Source organism: Berghia stephanieae, chromosome 5 (assembly GCF_034508935.2).
Source record: "Berghia stephanieae isolate SIO BIC M18660-M18661 chromosome 5, UCSD_Bste_1.3, whole genome shotgun sequence".
NCBI classification, from domain to species: Eukaryota; Metazoa; Mollusca; class Gastropoda; order Nudibranchia; family Aeolidiidae; genus Berghia; species Berghia stephanieae.
Window position 1 is genome coordinate 34,144,505 of NC_088364.1, and position 7,500 is coordinate 34,152,004.

A 7,500-nucleotide genomic window follows, 5' to 3' on the forward strand; every position below is an offset into this window, starting at 1 on the left:
ATTAAATGCACAGAGGTGTCATTTCTTGACAGTCACCTCTAAAGATTGCAACTCTTAAAACTATCATAAAAAGAATAGTGAAATTTTACATTAGGTATCTAGAAAATGCTGAACATAAAGCTACATTGGCCAATTAAGTTAGGGTTAGTAGAAAGACTTTTTATTCTGCCATATCTGATTCTTTCAGATAGTTCTACATAGCTGCCAACTTTTCAAAAATAAAATAAGGAACGCTCATTTTGCCCGGATGAGGGGCGATGTGTGCCGAAGCCCCCCCCCCCCCCCCCCCCCCCCCTTCATCGAATCGCAACATATAAAAGTCAGCCTTTTTAATTACTATTACTAACACTAACAAGTTTGAGATGACAGAGGCTAGTCCAAATGTTGCTCAATTATCGGGTTTAGTACCAGCACATTTGAATCGTTAAAATGACACTTTCCACAATGATTGTTGTTTTTTTTTAAGGGTTTTACGGCGCTTGCAACACATTTAGGTTATATCAGCGCCAGTAAAAAGGAAGAAAATTGGATAGTAAAAAGTTCTAGAATTACAGTTGAAGCATCCAAGAGAAAGTAAGACATAGGGGAACTGGGAACAAATAGGGATCAGATGTAGATTCCAAGAGCGTATCACCAATGTACTAAGTTTGAGATCACCTATAAGTCTTATCCGGACACAAGAACAAAATCCAACAAAGAGGAACACACTCAAATGCTTACATTATACATTAAAAAATAACAAATATAGTAATAATACATAACAGAGAGATGATTTACAAGGAAAAAAATATCATCTCCCAAAACAATAAATATGCATTTGACTGCTTCCCTCCCAGCTAGGACTCCGGCGAGGGCCAGGAAAAAAACAAGTAATCTCATTCCAAGACAAAGACTGAAAGCATGTTGGAAAACAGATATAAGGGGATAGAAGACACAGTGTGTACCTCCCTGCCCGCTATGGGAGCTTTCCACAATGAGATCAAAATTCAGAACGGACAATATAAAGAAAGAATTCAACTGCCTCAACTTTGATAAGGACCAATACACAAGAAGCACGATTGTAAAATAAATGAAATAACTTAAGATGGTTAGAAATGCATAACTACCAACCTGGTACATCACTTGAGAGGGCGTTTTGGGGTAAAAATTAGGTGAGTTCAGATAAAAAGTAGACGATTGCATATATGTTTTCTTTCATGCAACATAATGGTCTTTAAGTAGTATACTATAATAGTAGTTATAGTAAAATGCACCTCTAAATATTAGAGAATTCCTACTTCTTTACTTTGACAAGATAAACACACCTAAAAATGGAGTATACTTATTTTTCTTGAACCTAAACCGTTACAAAAGCTTGCTTGAAAAAAAAAAAAATTAAAATCAGATGAAGATGTTTTTAAAGGGATTAAATTTATATATTTCATAAATTAATAAAGGGAAATAATCATTGTCATCTTTAATCAATATAAGCAATTGATTTTCTTATTGAATACCTTCCAATCAAAAAGGTGGATTTAATTTTATTCTTAATTAAAATAATATTTGTAACAAATAGTGAAAGTATCAATACTGTCTTAGAATATTCAAAGTATATCGAGGCTAACATCCATATCCTATGCAAATCTCCAATACATTATGAAAGGTTTGAGTAAAATACAGGCGTCATATAAACGAATGGAACTTTTTTAATTGTTGAAAATCATTTATGTTAGAGGCATAATTCAAATTAAAGAGCTACACAAATGGAGATTATGCTCTCACTGGACACCAATAATAATGATAATAATAATAACAACAATAGTAGTAGTAGTAATAGTAATAATAATGGATCAATAATAATAATTCATTAGGCTCACATGGCTTTTTTACCACAAATTAGTCAAAAATTACAAAATACGGATTTTGAACTAAAAATAAGCACTTACGGACTCAGGAAGTCAAATACGGAACAAATCCGTTTTTAACAGAACGGTTGGCAGCTATGGTTCTACAAAGCATTTGTCTCTCAAGCTGAGCAAATGAATGTTCATATAATATAAAAAAGGATATTGCAATGATGAACAGATTGTACTATATAAAGATAAAACGTTTTTGTAAACCCCCAAAATATGTCAATAACACTATACAATACAATGAATGTAATACAAATCAAATTCATGATTGTCATTACACCGATTGAAACGCTCTTTCCCTTCTATATTTATTTTTTCATTAAAAATCTTTGTCTTCACCAAACTAATTAGTGTACCTTCAGGGATTCCTTTTTGTGAAAATACCCTGTGGTGTTTTAAGAACAGAATAATTTCAGACTTTCTAGGTAATGATCCCCTTGAACCATGTGCTGAAACATCTTCGACAAAGTTTTTAAAATATGACTTGACTCTATCTGTATCCTCATCTGACCATGACATGTATCTCCGATTTTTGCTTGAATTCCTCTTGGGTTCAGTTTGTTTTGAAGAACACGTAAGCTGATTTGGCACTCCTGCTTCACCATCAAATATTTCTTCTTGATTTGCAGCTGTTACTATGGATGTTCCAAAATTTGCATTTGAGTCTCTATTCACTACAGAGTCATTTGTTTCAATGTTACAATTTCCTTCCCCAGTGACCGATGCTGAGTTATCAATTTGACCCAAAAAATGACCAACTTCTGTTATTTCTCGTATTGCAAGTGGACACTGATAAATGTTTTGATTGATTGATTCACTGTGTCCCATATGTCGATAGAAGACATCTCTCTCGTGTTGTGGGACATCAAGTAAGGCAAATAATGTCGAAGCTCGGTGCCTGAATTTATCAGCTATTAACAACTGGGGTTTCTCTAAATCCTTTACTAAGGAAGTGACATATTTGATGGCAATGTAACCACTTACATGATCTTTGGATATTCCTGTATTTGGAAAAAGAAATGGGTTGTCTGAAATATCAACAGCTTTACGCTCCTGTGCAAGTTTCCTTAAAGGCTGAATTGTGTCATTGGGTATCAACACAGGGACCAACATCTTGCTTCCCTTTCCAGACTGATAGGCCAGCTTATACTTCTCAAGTAACGCTTTTTCCAGAGGATCAGTGACATGTTGTACAAGCTGGGGATCAACCCATACACCTGAATCTGCATCATTCCAGTCTTTTAACAACATCCTTGCGGGTTCTCCGCCTCTCCTCGCATTAAACATTGTAAGCCTAGCTACGATGACATTGCGAAGCCTAACAAACATATGTGAATCAAATAATTGATAATCATCCTCACAAATACGGACCATCTCTTCAGTAATAAATTGCCGTAGCTTCTTTATATCATTCTCTAATGGCATCTCTTTGGGTTTTCTCAAATTTGTTCTCTTTGCTTCACATTGAACTCTGGCTGTAAAAAAAAATACTATCCCAATTATAATCCAGGACAGCTTTGAACAAATCTATCTCTGCGGATTCTTCCATTTTGTTTTGCATTATATATTCCCCTTTTAAGAAATTAATTAACTTTTTCAATATAAATCCAATTGAAAGCTTCAAGCCTGCTTTCAATGTCCCATCCTCTTTCAAAGTCATTTCAGAAATGGTTTGCGATATTTCATTAAAGTTACAACGCTTCACCACGTCCTCTCCAGAGAAAGAAGGTTGATTCGTTCTCTTCCTAGTTTTTAAAATCAAATTTCCTAAGATGCGTAAATCACTCATTATAACTTTTCTCTCCTTCTTTGAACTTTTACTCCACAATTTTGTTCCTAACAATACTATAGCTTTGTCTGATCGACACAAATTTCCCACTTCATCATTCCGAAATTTGTCAAGAATATTCTCCTTTATTTCTTTACTTGCATTGGGAGCCACGGGATAAAATTTTACAACCCCAGTACACAGAGCATGCTCAGTACTACATTTCTTTTTGTGTTCATAAACCCTTCGTCCAGAGTAAAACCCCTTACAGCCAGCACACATAACAACTTCATGTGACCCTTGTGCTCTCTCACGCATAACTATTGAATTGTTTCTAGTGTTTGAATAAAAAATGCCCTTTTTCTTGAGATAATCCATTGTTCTATCCCTTTCCTTTACAGGCTGTTTCATGGCCTCTGTAACTTCTGTCTCATCTTTGTGTTTCCTCATCAAATGCCTTGAGAGTTTTGTTTGCAACTGTCCACAGTATGGACAGGGTCTCCTTGGCTTTTTGTATTTCTCTGGAAAAAAAAGAAGAAAATAAAGCACATCATGCTATGAACTATGAAAATAAATCAATAGACAGATCATATGCACATCAGCTACATGACAGCGATAGAGAGGAATAGCATTCCAAATATTTAAGGCCTGGACAAGTAACTGTCATAATTCCTTCTTGTTATATACTTTTCTACCATCTATTCCTTTGGAAGAGGTATGTTAGATTTGTGGAGACCTCTGCCACATAACAAATCCAGTGAAAAGACGCCATATTTTTGTTTTGAAATAGAAATAAATAGATCAATCCACCCACTTCACTGGGTTCAGGGTTCCCTCTTCATTATAATCAAAATATGAACATAAATCGGAATAGTAACACATTGAAGTCTCATCTGAATACATAGATTGTCCTTTGTTGTTTCAGCGAAAAATCAGACAGAATGTCAAAAGAATTTTAGGTTTTTCCCCAACCACCCTTGGAGGTATCAGTATCAGCGGAATGGTAAGCGTCATGTTTTTTACGTTGAGCAACAAAATTTACTCCAAATGCTTCACTCGACCCAGGCGGAAAAGCAATCAAGAATAGACCCAAGTCCTATCCAAAGACTAACATTTCATTTAAGTTTATTGTAGGCCCTTGGCCAATCGACAAAATTCAATTCACATAAATTATTTACAACAATCAGAAATTAATTATATCAATAATAGTAATAGAATGCAATGAAGGCAATATCATAATAATAATAATAATAATAATAATAATAATAATAATAATAATAATAATAATAATAATAATAATAATAATAATAACAGTAGCGGCTATAAGTAACAATTAATATAGTAACAAAAGTAATAATAGACTATAGTTCATAGTCATAACAATGACTTTCTTTGTCATTGAGGGAGTGAGAAAACATCACCGGCTGGCAGAACAAACAGCCGACATCAATCAAACGTCCTCCAGACCGGTTGAGCATCGGCTTCATTAATTCCTTAAAGACTTCCCCCCAACTGCCTGAACGATGCTGATGCCCAGACAACTTAATCCTGATTTATATTTTGTGGGAATGAAATATGACATGTATATGCCGGAAATATTTCAATAACAAACACACTGTTCAGATAGAAAATATTTGAGTCTTGCCTTTGTTAATTGATACAGGTAAGTTAGGAAAATAAATGCTAGTAAAAACGATCAGCAAGTTCGTGAACACTGCTTCTCAACTCGAACATATGTTTTCATCAAATCTACACACATCATGTTGTGAGCTGAATTTTAATGATCTCAGTTGTCATTGAAAGGAAACCCAAGAATTTTAGAATAAAGAAAAATATTGAACCTGGAAGTCAAAAGGGTTTGTAGCACAGCAGGCATTATCAAAGTATAATTTTAGTACCGACAAATTAAAAAGAAAATGTGCTTTTCTTTAAATGCTCCCAATCATCATATACTGTTTAGGTTGCAAGATTAATAAAAATGTTATCTACTCTGATTCTCGTTAAGTTTCCAGCTGGTCTGTGAAAAAAAGCCTTAAGCATCATAGAAATACAAAGAAACAGTTTTAATATATAGATGGGTTGTAACAAAAAAACCATTTTAACACTTACAATACAAGCAATTTAAGTCTATTACAGACAAAAAAAAACCCCAATAAAATAAACATGAACATTTTTATGGCTGGTTTCACTGATATCACTCACACATTGGGGTTTCAGATTCTAAGATGTCCACCCTATCAAATTTGGATTTGTGCTTGTTATGTAAATGGTAGCGTATTTTGCGACGCAGCACTGCCAAAACAGAAAAAAAATGCAATAACACAAATGCAGCACCATGGAGGGGGTGGAAGTTTTCTTTTAAAAGGAATGGGTAAATTAAAATTGATCCCACAAATATCAAAGGAGAAGAATGACAAAAAAATGACTCACCATTGCACGTAACACGTTGGTTTGCAAGTGTATAGCATTCGGGTTGAACCTGGGTCCCAGACTGGCAACGAGGTTCAGTCTGTGATAGTTGTGGATGAGGCTCTGACTGAGTTGGGGAATGAGCACTAGGTTCCAAAGACAATGATGTACTCAGCATTGGGTACCTCACAGAGTACGTAGAGGAATCAGACTCGGAGTCAGCAACAAAATCGGGACCCTGTATATTTTGTGGAAAAGATGACAGATCAATCAATTTATTCATGTTGACAATAAACATGAAGAGCCATTGTTTAATAATCCAACTAAACAATTAGCTGGTTAATAATGCAAGTATAATAAAAAAGAGTTGAGAAAGGCAGACATATTGTCTAAGTATTTAATATGTTCAACTGTGCTTGGATAAATATAGATACACCAACCAGGGTTTCAGTAAACCGTTTTTAACCAACTCTTTAAATCCTACACCAGGACCAACAACTACAAAACAATTTTTTATATCACTACGATTCTGGACATATAAACGGTTGTCATTGCAACAATATGAACTTCCTAACCTTGCAACTGCAATATAGTTAACAAAAAAAGTTGATAAACATTACGATGCAAGAGAATTTGGACAAAATGCGAGATCAAAAGTATAATCCCAACAGAAGCTATTTTAATTTTTCCTGGAAACGCATCATTTTCACATTTTGTCAAATAAAAAAACAAACGACTTCAAATGTGAATGGCTCATCAATGAATATCACTTCAAAATATAACGAGGAAGGTTTAAAATAGTGTTATTGTTGGCGAAGTCCACTGCAAAGAAAAATTTTTAACAACAAAAAACTAGGAGATCTCACTGGTGTAAAACAGTGTTGTCCTTGTCCTGAAATATTGTATTGCGCCTAACAGACTGCAGGTCTCATCTTTTGTGGCAAATGTGTTTTGTCCACCACAAAATATGTTGATGTGAAGCATTTTGAGCATGGTGCCAACTGTGGATAAACGCTATACAAATGTTATGATTTTATTTTAATGTACATACTTACCACAAATGAATCATGTGATATGGAACTTTGTTCTGCATCACTTTCAGGCTCTGAGTTGGAGTCTATATAGAAAATAAAAACAACAAAAAAAAAAGCTGAAGACTATCATGTGCAAGTTTTTCTCTAAACTCTTAAACAAAAAATCATGCCATCTTGTGCTGTAAAAGGATTTTTTAAAAATTATTTACCTTATGACTATTGTCCTTTGGAAAAAAAAAAAAAAATTAAGTCCGAAACCTTCTGGCTATTTTCTTTTAAATTTCAAGAACGTCAGAGTTGGCAAGGGAGGACGGAAATATAATTCCAGAAACCAATCTGTCTATAATCATATCCATATGATAGTTTTTCGTTCAAGATTCAGGTACAGTCCACTTAG

General features: G+C 34.4%; 1 protein-coding gene and 1 long non-coding RNA gene across 2 annotated transcripts in view; one reads left to right on the forward strand and one right to left on the reverse strand.

Annotated features, from left to right (window-relative positions):
• LOC144972799 (pre-mRNA splicing regulator USH1G-like) overlaps positions 1-7,500 on the forward strand; it is a 56,945-nt gene that overhangs the window by 20,764 nt on the left and 28,681 nt on the right. The gene's annotated exons all lie outside the window — the stretch shown is intronic.
• Positions 6,985-7,500, reverse strand: part of LOC144972798 (uncharacterized) — a 2,071-nt gene continuing 1,555 nt past the window's right edge. The window contains exon 3 of the long non-coding RNA XR_013645430.1: positions 6,985-7,186. This is a non-coding gene — a long non-coding RNA (uncharacterized LOC144972798). The remainder of the gene's footprint in view (positions 7,187-7,500) is intronic.